Here is an 18,654-nt window from a genome sequence, read left to right on the forward strand (position 1 = left end):
ACCCACGGGATCCCCCAAATGGTGACTAAGCACAGGGTCAAGCATGACTGATTGTTTCACAGCTGTACTGTCTTCTGGGTTTCTGTGCCTTGCGGATAGCCAACAGCCTCAGGGAGCCCCTATACTGAACACTGTCCCCACATTTTCCACAGGAGTTCATCCTGGAAGATATCTCGCTGCTGAGGGTGACCTGGGAAGCAAGGGAGGTCTTCTACTGCAATGCAGCTTCTGCCCTGGCCCATATGCAGCTTGCCTGTGTGCAGCAATGGTCCCCCCACCCCTCACGGCACCATGGCACAGACAAGTTAGCTTTACTGGGGCAAGGACCACAGTGGCTCTCCTGAGAAACCTGTGCAAGCTCATTTCCCAAGTTCTGGATGAGACCTTTGAAGAGATCACTAAGGCTGATTAGTGCGATGTGAGAAAGCACATCAATGACCTATTCCGCATCTAGACATGCATGCAGCCCTAACCCTCCTCGCCCCAAGAGCCCACACCGAATAACTTCCTTCCCAAAATAAAAGCTGCTTACTGGGAACCTCCTCTGGTGTTTGTCCTTCCCCAAGCACCAGCCACTGCAACTGGCTTACCTTCCTCCTGGCTTGAGAACAGCTCCTGGGTGCATGCATCTAGGGATTCTGGGGTGTCTTCCTCTGCCTCAGCACCCTCGCTCCTGCTTTGCTCCTCCTCCTCCTCCTCCTACCTTGTTGAACTGGGCTCTGAAGTGTCCATGGTGGTACTTGGAGTGGAGGTGGGGTCACCCCCAAGAGTCGCATCCAGCTCTTTGTAGAAATGGCAAGTTGCAGGGGCAGCACCGGAGTGGCTGTTTGCCTCACGGGCTTTGCTGTAGGCATTCTGCAGCTCCTTCACTTTAACCCTGCTCTGCAGAGCATCCCGGTCATGGCCCCTTTCCATCATGTCCCTTCATATCTGCCCCAAGGTATCATAATTCCTACAGCTGGAGCGCAGCTGGGACTGGACAGCTTCCTCCCCCCAAACACAGATGAGGTCCAGCACCTCACCATTGCTCCATACTGGGGATCGCTTGGCGTGTGGAGGCATGGTCACCTGGAAAGATTTGCTGAGAGCACTCCACGCCTGACTGAGCAAACAGGAAGGGGATTTTCAAAATTCCCAGAGAATTTAAAGGGCAGGTCTGACAGTTGGTCACCTGAGGGCAGGGCAGTAGAATTCAAAGTGATGACCAGAGTGGCTAGAACAGGACTTGTGGGACACTTCTGGAGGCCGATCAGAGTGCGCTAACAGACCAGGACATCCACACTGGTGCCGCAGCACTCCAGCGGGGGCGCATCAAACATTATTCCACTCGCTGAGGTGGAGTACCAGGAGCGTTCTAGCCGCAGAGTCAGAGCGCTCTATGTGCCTTGCCAGTGTGGACGGGTCATGAGTTAGAGCGCACTGGGCTGCTTTAATACGCTCTAACTCGCAAGTGTAGCCATGCCCTTAGTCTGGTATATCAGGAGAATGCAAAAAGTTGCACTGTAAGCTTCATCTAGTGGACAAGCCATGAGTATGCTTGTCTTAGGAACAGAGGATTAGAACTGGCCTGGTTGTTAAGTGCTGGGAGAAAGACTTTAGGTGAGCTAATCTTCATGAGACAAGGAGCGTGCCTTGCTTCTCAACCCAAGGCTCTGGAAGGTTTGTTATGATTTTATTGTATATGTCACCAATTGTTTCCAATATTTCTACTTACGTGCTATTACATGAATCTCTGTTCTTTGATAAATAAACTTAATGCTGATTTCACTATAAACAAATGTAAGCACTGTGAGTTGAGCAGAGCAATGGTCTTGAGGTAAAACTGGTAAGCTGTGTTGTACTGTTCCTTTGGGAACAGCAGATATGTGAATTCAGTGTGTGTCCAGTGGAACAGGAGTGGGCACTCCAGGGGGATGCTTGGACAGTTTCGGGGCTGGAGTGTGCCTATTGCCTACCTGAAGAGGTGCAGTGGAGCATAAGTAGGCTGAAAGGGGAGTGCTTGTGTTGCTTGTGGCTGGTGGAGTCAGTGAGGTTGTCCTTGCAGGCACAACCAAGGCTTCCTCACGCTAAGGGCTGGTAGTAATCAGGTGCTTTACAACCCTGGGTATCCCCAGGAAGCATCACAATCATATGTGAAATCCTCCCCTCAGAAAAATCCCCTTTTGCTTTGGAATCTAAAAAAGTTAACAATTGTTGCAGCGGAGGATACAGTTGCTATCTAATGAGTAAGAGTTAATAAACTGAAGTGGTAAACCAACATGTGAATTATGAAGGTCTTCCCTCACTAATGGGAATTATTCAGTGTCCCTCAGATGCTCATTATGTATTGTTTATACCCAGCAGTAAAGTCTGTCATTGCTTCAGTGGCATTAGCTGTAAATGATATTCTGTGATCATACAATAAAAGCTATTGAGGAGTTTTGTTCTTTGTACTTATTAATCAATCTCTCTATATGTGCATGTGCGCACACCTGCTATTTATATGAGTAACTATTCACCCTATTTAAAGTAGTGAAAACCTTGAAAACATCTTGATGCAAATTGATTATGAAGAAATCGGAATGTTGACACAAAGGACCAAATTTTGCCCCTGATGTTAATCCACTGACTTCAACAGAGTTACTTTAGAGATGAATATGGGTCAAAAGTGTCTAAAATAAATGTAGTCAAGGTTCAAATTAAAAAGTCGAGCATAACAAGGCATCTGTTGAGTGCTTTTAACGATGCCTTGGTGTGCCTTATTGTGATGCCAGAGTAGCCCTAAGGTAAAAATATGAAGAACTATACCATCCTAATATAATGAGAAGTGTCATAGAGGCAGAGTTAGCATTAGTTTTTCTGGTATGCAAAGAAGAGATCAATTAATCTGATAATCTGGCTTCTGGTAAACGATGCAAAAACAGTCATTGTTTTGGCGTTAACTAGGAATACACAATGCGGGATAACAGGACCCTTACATTTCGAATGCTTTCAATCACACCCTCTTGTCTCATTGAGATTTAAAGGAACTCTAATGTAAAATTTAAGGAAATATACTTGACAGATTTTTAAAAATATTCCTGATAGTATATTTTCCACCATACAAACAGTTCTTCTAAATTCATTTGAGCATTAGGTTTTAATATACAGAGCATACAAATGATTAGTATATATTGTAAATAGCATTTTTTTCTTAAACATTTTTATCAAATATATTTTAAACCTATTAAATAGTACACTGATAAATTAACACTGTTCTACTTAATCTTGTAAGAATAATCATAAATCGTTAGAAATTACATAGCACCTTCCATCCAATAGTCTTAATATGCTTTGCAAATGGTAAGGGCAAGTCCATGTCTGGTCTTACACAGATTTGCAACTGGGTAAGAAAGTACAAGGAACTTTCCCCCTCCTCCTCCTGTGCACGGACTGAGCAAGTTGCAGTCCTTGAATGCCTGGCCAAAAATTTCAAAAATGGGCGCCTAAAGTTAGGCTCCTATGTCCATATTTAGACATCAAATTAATGCAGCAGGGTGCTCAGCACTTTTGAAAATCTGGCCACTTATTTAGGTGCCTAAATATGGATTTAGCAGCATGACATTAGGCACCTGTTTTGGTCCCTGAGTAAAAGAGATGTGCCAAGCTAGCACCACTACAGACACCAGCCTCTCCAAAAGGATCAAACCTTTGCCTCGTACCCTGTACCAGCAAGCTGAGCTGGCTCTATGGAGAAGACAGAAAACATATTATACCTGTTCAAAGGGTGACACAGCAACCTACACGAAGGGCCACTGTTTAAGGCAGGAGTTCCTCCACCTAGCTATGGTTGTGACTTAAAGCCATGGTTAAGCCAAGGTATAAAAATATTATTTTATCCATTGTACAGATTGGACAACTGAGGCACAGAGTTATTAAGTGACTTGTTCAAAGTCATACGGGAAGCCAGTGTTAGAGCCAGAACCCCAAATCACTAGTCACTTCTGAAACTCTTGGCCTAAATACGTGGTTTTTTCCCTCCCCTTTTTTAACTATAATATTAATTTTATAAATAAATCAGACCTATTATTCTGAGTTGTTTGAAATAAATGTAGATCGTTGTGGGGTTTTTTGTTGTTTTTTTTTTTTGTAAACGTCATACGTTTCCCCAGAATGATAGTTAAAAACTCACTTTCTTAAAGGTGCAGTTGTTAGGAAAGTGACTGTAAAAATGGCATTGTGGGGACCCATATTTGTTGTCTCTTACTGATTTCCATATTAATTGTGCAGGGAGCATCTTTTTGGTCTGTGTTTGTACAGCACCAAGTACAATGGGGTCCTAGACCATTAATGGGGCTCCTACCTGTTACCATAAATAATTAGTAAATAAATAATAATAAAATAATAATAATATAATATATTATATTGTTTTTCTCTACTTCCTAACCCTGCATACCCGGGCTCTAAGAATCAAGCTGGGTTCTTTCCTTCACCAATAATAAAGGATTTGCTGCTCATGTTATGCCCTCAACTATATCTGTGCCACCCCCTCTCTTCCAATTATGTCCTGATTGACATCTATTCAGTCTCATTATCTTCAGTGGGTTTGCACAAGTGTAACTCATAGCAATTTAGTAAACAATTCTGTTGCTATATGAGAAGGAATAGAATCCAGTTTATTCTCCCACAATTATGTTGGCTCAGTCATGCTGCTGTGTTAAAACCCCAACATATTTTAAGATTTCAACAAAAGTTTATTTTAATCTATAAACATGGGACATTGTGTCCTCTGCTTTTTACACAACTTACTTTATATGAAGAAACCACAGGGGTACAGGGTGCCCAAATTACCGTGTTTAACAACTATATATAACATGTAAGGTCTAACTACATATATACAGTGCTGCTCTGGCAGGATTCTGGAGGCTTCTGAAACACAGAACACAGGGAGGACCACTAGATGACTCACAGGTTATTAAAGGGATACTATACACTACAATACATAATTTTTTTATTAAAGAAGGGTAAGATGGAGTTAAATAAATGTGTGATTATGTATGTTTAGACCTAGAAACTGGCTTATTTGGAAATTTTCTAGGATCCTGATCAAATGGGTAACTGTTATACAATTCGTTTGGAAGGTTCTTTAGAATTCTCACAAAGACATTATCTGCATTTATAGTAATCATAAATTTACTTTGGTTGGATATTTTTTGTTAAACACGGCACTGTTGTTTGAACTTTGGGATTTGAGCAGAACAGACTTTCAGTGAAAAAGGATGCCTTTCAGCACTGGGGTGAAAAAGACTTTTCCGGACTGTGACTCACCAGGCTAAAGAAAGAAAGACTAGGATTAGCCAACCAGTTTGTCCCATGGTACCTCAGTAATAGCACCTGTTCCTGTCTCCTGTAAAAGTCCAACCCTATTCACAGGATCATAGAATATCAGGGTTGGAAGAGACCTCAGGAGGTCATCTAGTCCAACCCCATGCTCAAAGCAGGACCAATCCCCAACTAAATCAGGGGATTCTGCTGTGCATCCCTCTTTCTTTTCTTTTTACCATTTATGTCCTATCATTTTTACTTTTTCGGGACTTCAAGTTTGATTGACTATTCCAAATGACTAGAGGGCTGTATTCTGGCTGTAAGAAATGAACCCAACCTGATCCTAGTATAGGAAAACTGGTGAGGGAAAGGAGAAAAGACTGGTTTCACAGCTGCAACCCAAACAATATGACCAGTCATGCCAATTGCTGACCTGGTGAGAAGAGAAAGAGAGCAGCTAAGTCTCAGACTGCAGAATCCTGAGCCTTCTGCTGTCAAAAAGCTGAAAGGGATTTTTTCTTCCTACTTTTCTGTTCTCCCAGGTGTATGTATGTCTAAATGTAACTGGATCCACCCTTTTGTAAATGTTTAATAAATATTTCAAGTATGGATACAGAAAAAAAGAAAACCAAGTCCCTTGTGCAAACCTATGTACCCAAGTTAGCTGCCAATTGTGGAATATGAGTTCAAAATAGCCTTGAAAATCCTGGTACTAGTTAAATACAACTAGTGAACAGGAACAAAAAGTAATAAAAACTTATTTTAATCACTAATGAAAGCAGATATAATTGTGAACACATAGGCTGTAGTACAATCTACCCACATAAAGTCTAAGGAATTGGGCTGTAGGCTGAAGAACTGGGGAAATTAAATCCATTCCCCAGCTGACAACCAGGGAGTGGGGTTAATGTGCAGAACTCCCAGGTGGCTATTCCAGCCTCTGGATGGGAATAGTAGCCACCAGCACCTTCACATCACATACCCAGTGGTTTGTGTCCACTGCCCATTTTCCTGCATGCAGCTCCTGTTGTGGTCTTAAAGGATGTACAGGCCCTCTCTACTGAAGTGGAATTTCATCCAGGGAGCAGACCTGTGGTTACAGTGATGCCATTTTTATACAATGTTGCCACTTTTATAAACGTTGTAAATCATATTGGGTGCCCTGGTAAATGGTATCTGATTTACATACCTCAGGCTCAGTATAACAAACTTACAGGAGTGAGGAGATGTTTTGTTTGAAAACAACTGGACACACACAGCTGAGACAGTTATCACACAGCATTTTAAAATTCTGTTTTCTTCTTTTTGTCCACCTCTCCTGAGTATTTTTGATCTTTACATCTGCATGAATGCTTATATAACACTTATTAATAGTGCATCACTTAAAAAACTCATGTAAGTTTTTCAGCAACAGCACTTTCCTGATGCTTCCATTATGCTGTAAGATCATTATAGCACTAGACCTCATCCCTCCATTTATCTTTCATTCTAATGGCCTGAAAAAAGCAAGAAGAGACCTAATAACTAAGCACTAATTATTGTAACAAATCAAACAGTAGTCCTGGGAATTCAGTCACAATCTCTTATGGGCACGGAGCTCTTAAAACTCTCTCTTTCTCTCTTCCTCTGTCATGTTCAATCATCATTGCAGTATACTTTTTAAAAATTAATTTTCTATAAGAAAATGAATCTAAACAGAGCAAACAATGGCCTTCTTCTGAATGTCAGACTTAACATGGGAGTAAAATGACATGTTGCCTTTTGATATGTCTGATCCATATTTACTGTCAACTTCAACTCACATTTATATAATATGAATATTTTAAAACAGTCATTACTATAGCTGAGTGCTTACTTGAGTAAATATTTTACAACCATCTCCCCCACCATATTCTTTTAAATGTATATGTTTGCTGATTAGCCATCTGCCTATACGGTGGATGAGCAGAAAATCAGATAACAATGGGAAACTAAAGTGATTAGATGGCTTTGTTTTGGATATTACCTATTGGGTAGCAAGAAAGATTCTTCTGAATTTACTAGTGTAGTATTGGTAAGAGTTGGTGTTTTAAAAATGGGATGATCACCTTCCCATTTTTACATTAACGTCAGCCAAGGTGTCTTTTGCCTTACAATTGGGTTAAGTACAAGACAAAATATATCTTGTTATAGAACAAGGGAAAGGTCTGGGGAAATGCTGAAACTTATCAGGTCATTTTTGGAGCTCTAAAATGAAGTTAGATATACAAATGAAAGCAACAATTACAAATGTTAGAATAAAATTGATGGTTCACACTTAAAATTACCTCATATTTATAGGTTTCAGAGTAGCAGCCGTGTTAGTCTGTATTCACAAAAAGAAGAGGAGGACTTGTGGCACCTTAGAGACTAACAAACTTATTTGAGCATAAGCTTTCGTGAGCTACAGCTCACTTCATCGAATGCATCCGATGCATATTTTCTAAATGGACAACCAACCTAATTCTCAATTACTGAGAGAGAATCTCCACTCATTGATATATTTTGCTTTCCACAGCCAAATCTCTGTACAACTGTTCATGAATGATGTATCCGAGTATTTGGATTCTAATATCTAAACTGTATTGTTAAATCTATTCACCTAAATTTGGGTTATTGCTGATTATGTACTCTATGTATCATATGACTTTTAAAAACTAACTTTCTATTTGTGGATAATCTAAGCACTATACCCAGATGTACATACACTCTTTCACCAACATATATATATAAACATTAGCTTTAATAAAAATGTTAAATATGTCACTGAGTTTGCACCATTTCACCATTATGTTGTCATTTTATATTTATTTATTAGCACACTTTGTTCCTTCTGTTTATTTACCATTGTGTGCTGGATTATTGTTCATCTGTTCTTGGATCTTGGAATGCTAAATTAATACGGTCCCTGGAATCCAAGAGCAGCCACAGTGGCTTTCTGTTCTGAGCACAGTTTGGCTGGACTGGAGAATCTGGGCTTTAAGGCTGAGCCTGGGTAAGAACTGCAGGATTTAGCCTGACATCTCTATAGAGAGAAAATGTTTCTTTGTGAAATGTTTACCATTCCAGTCCAGAGAATAACACTAATGTTTGATGAAACTCTGATCCAGCTAAGAGCCTCTGCTGCTGACATCATAAACTGTTTTCCCAAGAAAAAAGGAGCATGAGAGCTTCAATGGAATAATGCAATGGCAGTGGAATTCTGAGAGCCATTTACTTCTTGGGTGTTTAATCTTAGATTAACTATCAGTGCTTGGAAGATCGTCGGCAGCTGTACAGTAAGAATGGCAGACTCATGAAACCACTGGGGAAGAACAGTTTTCCTTGTAGGTGCTGAGGCAGGAGAAGAAAGCTTATTGAAACATCACATGAAGGCTAGAGGAGGGTTTGGTGGAGGAATTTTTCTTACTAACGGTAATGGCTGTGCCTCAGGGAGGGGGGCAGGGATGAGTTATTGAACCTGGAGGGAACGGCTATTGAATTTACTACTCAAAAAAATCCTGTTACCTATGTAGGGGAGAGGCGATTACAGAGCACGTGAGGCAGGGGGAGTAGGAGGAGGATTTACTTTGGATATGACGTACCAAAAGGATTATTGGACCTGTGACATAGTAGAAAGCAGATTACAAGGAACATTAAGAAGCCTTTCATGGCAGTAATACAGTATAGGCATTGCATCATCAAGATCCAGGAGACCTTAGGTCTCTAGTGATCTCAGTCTGCCAAGAGGTGTTTTAAAGAAATATAAAGAATTAAGGAGAGTGACAGTGCTTTAACAAGACAAATGTTTGCCTCGCACATGCCCCGCATCAGCCAAGATTAAACAGTGTGAGGATGGTGCTGTGTCAGTACCAGAAGAATGTGGAGATGAGCAAATCGACTGTCACAGATGATTTGACAAATTCTGATTTGCTTGTAGGAAAATGTCTGTTAATCCTATTAGGGAGGGAGAGACAGAGCAAGGGAAAGTCAGTTACTTGGAGCAGCTAGAAAAGTTCGGATCACAGGTGGATCTGATTTATTTTCACGCGTGTGTTTTTTGTTTGGTTGGTTGGTTGGTTTTTTTGGTCTTCCGATGCTATTAGTCAAAGTCCCTGTAATTTCAGGTGTCCGATCAAAGAATCGGTTCCTCTGAACTTCTCCAGCAGGTGCAGGAGTTGTGTACAGCCAGCCACTCGCGCAGGAGATGTCCGCTCTAGCTGAAGAGAAACAGCATTCTTCACCCTCTCAGCCTAGAGGAGAGGGAAAGAGGACCTCTTTCCCTTTGCGCGCCTGGGAAACGTTTGTTGTAACCCTTCTTCCCCAGTGTACGGCTGTTCCACCGGCAAGGACTGCCTTAGAGCCCCTGCTATGACTTGAGATGGAGACACATTCGTTCTAATGTACATGTTTATTTCTATACGCGCAGGGGGGTGGGATGCATTTTACCCAACTTAAGGCCAGTTTTCAGCATCAGATGTTATCTACAGCTGACTTTCAACGTGGAGTCAACAGCGCTGGGGTTGCAGGCTGGAGCTTTGCCCTGGCTATGATGATTTATAGGATCTTACTGGGGAGGCTAATACTTCCCTTGCATTAGCCTGTTTGGTATTTATGTGTGTTGATTCTGATAGAGCAGCGTGGCCTTTAGGTTTTTACATGTCTCCTGACCCCTTAATGCCTTAGCCAACGAGTTGTTTGTCTTTGGGGCTTTGTCGGGACATGCTTAAGGCCAATTCTCAAAGTTGTTGTTGTGTTTTGTGTTGTTTTGCACTATTGGACTAAATAATAAAAGGAGCAAAACAGCCGGATCTTTCTTTTCAAACGTCCCGATATCGGCTCGATGTTTAAAGAGCGGTCAAATACATGCCCCCAGCCTGCCATTCCAACGTGGACTGTACTGTTCAAACGCTGTACATTTACAAATAAAAGCCAGGCCAATGGGGACAACGTAGACTCCTCCAGTGTGTAATATACAAATCAGTGCACCATTAGGTAGCCTCACACACAGCTCTTCGAAGTGGTGCGATAACTCATTTATGAGGTTAAGGCAAAGAGAGAAAAGGAGAGAGGGACCAGGGGTGTTTAATTTTAAAACCCAATCCGCTGATCTTTTTGGAAATTGAAATTAGAGATTAAGGACCCGAGCCCTCTCCCTCACCCCATATTTGCCCAATTGTTCCGATGCCATCAGTGTGGTTATTTGCAGAGTAAAGCTCTACTGGGGGAGTCAAAGTGGCAGAATCTGCCCTTACATTTTCGCACAAGAACGCGTACCAGCGTTCGCTATTTGGGGACTGAGTGGCTATTGTGTGCGTTTGGGTTTTTATTTTTTTTCTTCCCTTTGGGTCTGACTGGCATTTTGCCTGTTATGGAGCAGAGTAATCCCATAACTTTTAAAGTTGTGTATTCAGAGTCTAGAGCAAAGAGAAACCGCCCCTTAAAGTGCAGTCGTTTATTGCACTTTCACTCTGCCTGTTTATTTACACCTACAGATATCTATGGATATGGACCCACACTTTGAACTAGTCCCTAAGAAAATTCCCTGGGAAAAGTGGGAAGCAACTATTCTGTTTATAACCTTTTGCTGCCTGTTCTCTTGCTAGGCATTCAAATATTACATTAATTATTGCTAATGCCTGTAACAAAGTGGACTTCATTATAGTTCAGGGGATTTTTACCCACCTTCAGCTAACATCCATAGAAAATCTAGCCGCATTTTGTACACACATAAATTGATGGATCTCTTTTTTGTTTTGTTTGATAAAGGCTGATTTTGAACGGGAGGGACATTACAGTTGTCTTGTCAGTTCAGTATGATTCGAAAGTGAGCCTGTGTAGTGCTTTAGCCTGCCCTCAGCAATCAGGCTTTAGACTCACGAGGCTTTGATTGTAGGAGTTGCCTTATTTGCATTGATGAGGATGAGCCAGCTGCTGGAGCATACAGAACTGCACCTGACACAATCACTGAGTTCAGGATTAGCACAGGGAATCAGGAATCCACTACGCTATATGGCAATCTCAGCCCTACATTAGAGTCACTCATGCAAAATGACCCAAATTTGCAATGAACACAATTAGCAATCCAAAAATGCATGTTAATTTAGGGGCTGACATTTTATTGCGTTTATTATTAAATATAACGATTATATACAGTTTAGTATGCAAGGCTGAGAAAGAATATTAAGCTCTCCTCCACCCCCCCCAACCCCAATAAACATTTGAACTGTTAGATTCCCCCTTATATTTGGGAAGGCACTAAATTTTGTATTTTGCAATACAAAGGCTCTTTTTCTGCTATTTGCTTGCAATAATAAAATATGGAGCAACCGTTTTTTAAAGGATCATTTCAGATTTATAAGATAAAAATCCTTTTGTACAGTTTTCCTTCTGTGTTCAAAACCTACACACACTTAAATCACTCACTACTCTTCTTCATAACAGGAAGCTGTTTCATCAAAGTTAAACTGGATGTGTTAGATTCTAACAAAGTAGGGTTTTCTTCCCCACAAGATTGTTGAGTGTATATTATAAAGAAAAAACTGAGGTATGTTTCCCCAGGAATTTAGTGTATGTAGGTATTGAAATTCTCACCTATGCTTTGAAAAAACATTTTGCAAAAACTGAATAAGTGATAATTCGGAGCAAAAGCTTGCAGTTCAAAAGCTAAAGCTCCCATTGGAGAACAGAAAATTTAATGAGCTTTTAATGGAATGCAATGCTCAGAGTAGTAAATTATTTGTTAGTTGACGATGCAATCAGCATGCTGATTAAGGTTGCTTGGTTTTTTACTAAACATTAACTGAATGAAAACGGTTAGTCCTTGTTGTTCTGCTTGGGGGGCTTTGGTGAAGCAAATGGACTTTCAGAACAGAGATTGTCAATAAAGGTGAGTGCTCTCCAGGTGTCATTTGAATATGGTGATAAAATACTTCTGATAAATATTTAAAAGCATTTTAAATCCACAATGTTCGCCTAGTGTATTGTGATCTCTGTTTAAAGAAACAGTGGGCCTAGAAAGGCCTCAGGACAGATCCTGTTTCTTTCTCTAGATATATAGATAGATTTTATATTTCATTGCTAATTTTAAAAAAATGTTACCTTCAAAATGCAAGTTTAAACATAAATGTATGTAAATTATAGATTTTGGGGAATTGAGCCTGCAATAGGAAACAAAAATAACTAGGACACTAAAGAAAGAATGACTATTCCCTGGTTAGATTAGAAGAAAACGTATAAATAAGCCATTTTAAATCTAGCTGAATTTTATATGTAATAAAATAATAACTGTAAAAATATTTTTTTTTTTGCTAAAAAGATGTTATTCTGAAGGAAACCCCATTTTTATATTTCAATTATGTCTTCTTCTTTTAGTGAACTGGGGGGGGGGGGGTGAACAGTGGCATTAACACCACAATAGAGAGGCTGTTTATTGTTCTCTTATGTCTGTTGACTGTAAATATTTAGTCCATTGAATCTTTAGACAAGTCTTGGATTGACTGTGCTTCTGTTTTGAAACAATGTTTATCCTTTTGGTCATCTGTTTGCTTTGATCTATAGATTTATGAGAGACAAAGGGGAATTAAAAAAAAAGAATGATAGACGAGGGGCTTTCCATTTTATGTTAACGATTGCAAAGTTCTTCTATAAATCCCAATTAGCTTAATCATCGCGTTGTCCACTAATAATGATCAGGTACCCTTAAAATCCAATAAATAACTATCTATGTGTTTTAACTATTCCTGTTTATGACCCAAGAGGTTAAAAGCCTTTGACTGGCATTTGACTTCTGACCTCATATAAATGTTATCTTATCAGTTCCTGCTTGTTAGCTTGTATTGAGTGCTTGTCCCTGATGGCTTTTAGATAAAGGGGGTTTTATTATATTTCCTATTGAAACTGAACCATTTGCTTTGTTCTTAGTCTGTAGTTTCAGCCCACATAGTAACCTTGTAACCTAACAGTTTTGCTGAATGGGCTGAAACCCAAACTATTTACATTTTATATTCAGTCTTCTTTTTATCTTAGCTCGCTGGGCAGAATCTGATGATATTGTCATGTTTTGTTTTTATTAATAATCATAAATGTAGATCATACCTACAAACTAAGCTCTGAATATCAGAGAATTTTTTTTATAGACAATTTAAAATAATTGTAGGTTTGGTCAAGGCGAGACGAGTTAATCAGATCATGTCTGGAATCCCAAATCTCAGCAATCTTAATGAAAGAGCCATTCGATACATATCTTTAAATTCTCAGATATATTATTTTAACAATCTATTTTATAAGCTTTTAAAAGAAAAGAATGGTGTAATGTTGCCCACGTCTTTCCTTGTGCACTGCAAAATGAAGTCAGGATCTCTTCTTGGCGTGTTTTTCTGTTGAACTGTGTGTCATACGTACACACGTATAGACTTGTATATATCGGTATGATGACTGACAGGTACAGTAGGCATTGCTACTGTCATATACATATGTAATGTGCACTTGTATTTATATATACCTAAATGTATTTAATAATTTTTATCATTACTTGCAGGGATTGGGGGAGGGGGGGAAGGGGAACAGCTCTAGTTCCTCTATCTGATTTGCAAAAGAATAATGTATTCCTAAAGAATAGTTTAGATTGATTTTCCTGTAGAAATTGGACTATAATCATAGGGAAAGAATGAAAAGGCAGCCATCTTGTGGGTGTCATCTTGTACTTTTTATCCTTAGTTCTTTTCCAGTCAGCCTTTCTTTGGCTATGATATTGCCTTTCACCTTAATTAGTCTTGAAGATAATACATGATATATAAAAATATATTTACATCATTCCTTATGCTAGAGGAAAAGTTGCATTCCCCTTTGGTACTTCAAGCAATCAATGTCTAGTGGTTACAAGAAAACTATGTCTGTCTTGATATTTACTCATACATATGAATGAAACATCATTTTTGCATTGCAAGGATCTGTGTTGTAACGGATTTACAAAAAGCAAAAATGTAAGCAAAATTTTATTCTTAGGAACAAGATTAATTTGTCTGCAAACTAATATGCAGATATACCACTCAATAAATAGGAAATCTGCTGCATGCTCCCATTTCCAAATTAACTTTGGGGTTTCTGATTTTATGATACCTATTGCTGGATTAATTAGTTATTGTTTTGATTGTTAATACGTCCGGCGTTGGCACTGATCAGCATGAGTGCTATGAATATAGACTTTTTTGAGATCATATTTTAGTAAAAAGTATACTTACTTCCAATTCCAACTTTATATTTCAACTATTATATTTTTAATTTTGGACATGGGTTAAAGATATCAACTGCAAAAAGAAAAATATTCTAAAAGAATACTGGTTCCTATGTAAATTAAGATATGATCAAGTGTTACCTTCTGCCTTCATAAACAAAAATTCTGCATTCACTGATATATTTTTGTTAAAGACGAAAACCAGAAATACTACCTCAAAGTTATACCAGTAAACGTGTGAGAAATACCAGGTGGACATATTCATCAATGGAAAAAATGTAGTCAGTGCTACAGTCATTTAACATGCAGACACTTTGGTTCAGTATAAATAGCCATAGAGCGTATTGATTATTGGCAATCTACAAATAAACTGTAAGAAGTAGCATGAAAAGTAGCGGGGGGTTGTTTGGAGACCTGCAAAAATATATTGGAAATTAATTTTTCATTCTTCTTTCTAAAAACTAGGTTTGAAAAGCAAAACAAAATAGCAGCACTAATTAGTGTTTGTTTGTTCAGCCCTTTGTAAATGCAAAGCTCTGTCGAAGTGCTAAGTGTTATTAATAACTCTGAGAACCCAGATAATTCGTGACTTTGGAGTTTTCAGAATAATAATATGCACACAAAGTCTACTTTCCATCCTCCGGGGAACATAAACCAAACTTTTGTTCCTTCTATTTCGGAGGGATTTTTAGAAAGCTTTTGCAGATGGTAATTGCAGAGATCTATTTCCAGGATGAAAAATAAATGAGGATTAGGAGGGAAACAAGGATACTTCCCCCAAGAAACCACTTTCTAGTGTGTATTAATAGTGTAATAGACAAAAGTGATTTTTTACACGCTTTTACTTATCAGATAGTCCCTCTGAGTCTGCTTTGATATGGACCATACTCTAATGACACTTAACCATGGGGAAATGGTTTGTTTAATTTCTAGTGAATGTGGAATTAGAATAAATACGTTTCACATCTATATTTCATCTGATTTCGTTATGGCACGAAAAAGTCACTCTACTTCAACAGTACCAGACACGGAGGGAGTATGGATCTAGACAAAACTCTTTAATTACTACTCTTACTGTGTTCTATTACATCCTCTAACACAGTATGAATATACAAAGAGAAATCCTTCAACTTTTTTTGTCTCCAAACACTAATTTTACTGTTGTTCTAGAGACTGTTGTGCAGTGTTCTTGTAAATGTGTCAAACTTTGTAGTACCTTATGAGCTTGCTTTTTATTCATCAGCGATGGTATTAATTCATGTGGCAGGCTCTCCTCCTTTCTTTCTTGAATAGGAACAGAACACCCTACAACGGATTAATTTCCTTGTATGTATAAGGATAATTAACTCATTCTCTTCCTTTTTAATGGTATTAGTATTAATGTTCTGTAGAATGGATATGCATATTTCTCCGAATCTGTTCATATTCCGACTCCACGCCCCAAATAGTCTCAACTAAATTCAGATCGCTTATCTGATTGTCTCACCACTTACAAAAAAAAAAAAAAAAAGACACAGGTCTTTTCAGGTGATGCACCTTCCCCACCAAAGAGCCCCAGTTGCAATGCAGAGAGCTAACAAAACAAGTTTGTTTGTAAGATGATCCTGCTGAACTCTCGAAAGCTGTAAAAAAGCCGTTTGGCATAAAGTCCCCTAAATCAGACCTAAATCATTTTTTCCCGCTAAGAGAGAGGAAAATAGCTAGAGAGTCTGGGGAGACACGTAAATCTTGTCCTGGGCTTTGTTCGGGCTAGGGCCGAGGGGTTGATTCTCAGTAACTCCCAGCGTATATAGCCTGTTATTTATGTCCTGGGCCCCCTGCAGTGGGTGCTACCTTGTTGTGTATGCGAATTGCTGCCACCCTTCCAAAACACCGCGCAACTCGGGAAAAGTCAAGCACGGAAAAGTCCTGATTTTCATTTAAATAGTCAAAACCATGATGCATTTGGGCTATTATGATAGGACAGCTCCCATGAAAAGATTATTTGAACTACAAAGGCATTCATTTAGGGCTGGCGATGCTGCAAAAGGGCCTGCTAGAAATTAGCAGCCTGTCCTGGTATTTGGAGAGCAAGAGTGACAACTTATTGGAAGTTCTCAAGGAATCATTTATATTTCACACTCCACTAGGCAGCTGATTTGAGATTGTCTGTTAGCATAACAAAGGCTCTGAGCCTGTGAACTTCAGAAACCTTTCGACCTCTTAGCTACTGGCATGAATAGCCCCCAGCCCTGCCTATAGAGATCTCCCAAAGCTCCCCTGTTCGTGGCTAAATTGTTAATCAGGGTAATTTAATATAGTTTTCAATATGCCTCATCTCTTATTGGGCAAGGTATTCACAGATTTCCCCCCTCCCGAAAAAAGCTCTCTTTCATTCAAGTGTGTGAGGGGCAGCTGCAGAGAGAACCTTTCGAGTCCCCCTTGAACTGCGATGTAGCCACCACTGTGGAGATCAGAAAGGGAAATTCACAAGCAGCAGCAATCCCTTTCTCTGGACTCCAACCTGAACCTGAAATTCCCGACTGTTTACACCAGCCTCCCCAGCCCTCCCAAACAGACACAACAAAAAACTCGGGTCCAGCCATAACTGAAGCAATTACACCGCCACAAAGTTCCCATATGCCACACCTCCCCTTTTCCCCACACAAGGAACCCCATCACACACAACAACAGTCATATAGCCACCTGGCCATTTACCACTCTTTATACATACATACATATATAGACACACACACTCCCTCTCTCTCTTCCAAAGTAAATTTGTTTGCTGAAAAAAGACCTATCACACATACACTCATTTTAAGCCAATTAAAATTAAAACCTAAGAGGCCTTGTAGGACTTTATTCAATAGTATGAAAAACATGTATGAAATTCAGATTTTGCAATACTGATTGATCTCAAAGGAGACAAGAAATGCCTTTCCTTCAGTTTTCACCACTGCAGCTCCGAAGGAGTAAACCCAGCTACACAGATACATTAATACAGGACTCTTATTGCAAATCATGCTTCTATTTCATATAAAGCTAAATGAAAAGAGCTATTTCAGAGGGGAAAAAATACTGAAATCACTATTTACATTTTTCCCACCTCCTCCCCTCAAATTTAAACAGGCTAATCCATGGCTTCCAACTGGGCTAGTGACTTCAAAATTAAAATCTACCCTTGATTTTTGTCCTTTCAGATATCTCCCTTTAGTCTGTGTGGTTCTTTATGCGTAATTTTTGTTCTTCCCTTGTATTGTCTGAGTTGGGGATCAGTATATTGCTTACAGTGCATCCTTGATAATCCTGGGGCAAATTCCTTTCTCCTTCTCACACCCCAAATCTGGTTATTTTAGTTTTCATCTGTGTTTTTGACTCATTGTGTTGACTAAGGTTGCTGAGCCCAAAGTTTCCCTGGTTCAAACTTTACAGAGTGTTAGAGGTATTGATTTTGGATCCCCATCCTTTGGTTTTCTGACATACACCCGATTGCTGGCTACACTGATCAGAGCTGCTGAAAGATGCGGGGACAGTGGTAGATTATTTGCTTACAACATTAGTGAAATGATCATGGGGACACAGGGTCTATTGAAGTCAACTGGAAATTTACCATTTACCTCAACTGCAGCATGTTCAGACCTTAGATATGCAATATTAATGGATATCATTATGTTTTTAACATCACATACTTCTTGTACACAGTCTAATATTTATTTTAAAGCCCTAAAATCATGTCCCAGTCACATTAATATCAAACAAGTAAAGGCAGCTTTGAGTAAAGAGCAAAGAAAACACAGCTGTGAATATAACATGTTGAAATCTCAAAAATATTCAGTATTTTTTCTTTCCAAGAAATAAAGCTTCCCTCTCGCCTCCCCCACCCCGCCCTTTGCTTTTTAGATTTTAAGTGCTTTTGCATCTGGTGTGTATAGTAATCATACAATGTTCTTCTTAATTTTGAATTTCCTTATTTAAAGTCTACAGTTCCCTTGATGTAATACTACTGTCTACCACTAATTTCCAGATTTTGGCAAAATATGTGCGTAAATGTTTCCAATAAATAGACATAACTTTTACTTTCCAAAAAATGTATCTTGAAGATTTAAAAATGAAATAAATAAGATTGTGTCTTTTTATAGCAATTCGGGGGGAACCTC

At 39.2% G+C, this 18,654-nt stretch overlaps 1 long non-coding RNA gene across 2 annotated transcripts in view; it reads left to right on the plus strand.

The window, feature by feature from the left end:
- The first annotated feature begins 12,033 nt into the window (after window positions 1-12,033).
- Window positions 12,034-18,654, plus strand: part of LOC140911429 (uncharacterized) — a 30,065-nt gene continuing 23,444 nt past the window's right edge. For both annotated transcript variants that reach the window (XR_012158950.1, XR_012158949.1), the window contains exon 1: window positions 12,034-12,169. This is a non-coding gene — a long non-coding RNA (uncharacterized lncRNA). The remainder of the gene's footprint in view (window positions 12,170-18,654) is intronic.

Source organism: Lepidochelys kempii, chromosome 5, assembly GCF_965140265.1.
Source record: "Lepidochelys kempii isolate rLepKem1 chromosome 5, rLepKem1.hap2, whole genome shotgun sequence".
NCBI lineage: Eukaryota > Metazoa > Chordata > Testudines > Cheloniidae > Lepidochelys > Lepidochelys kempii.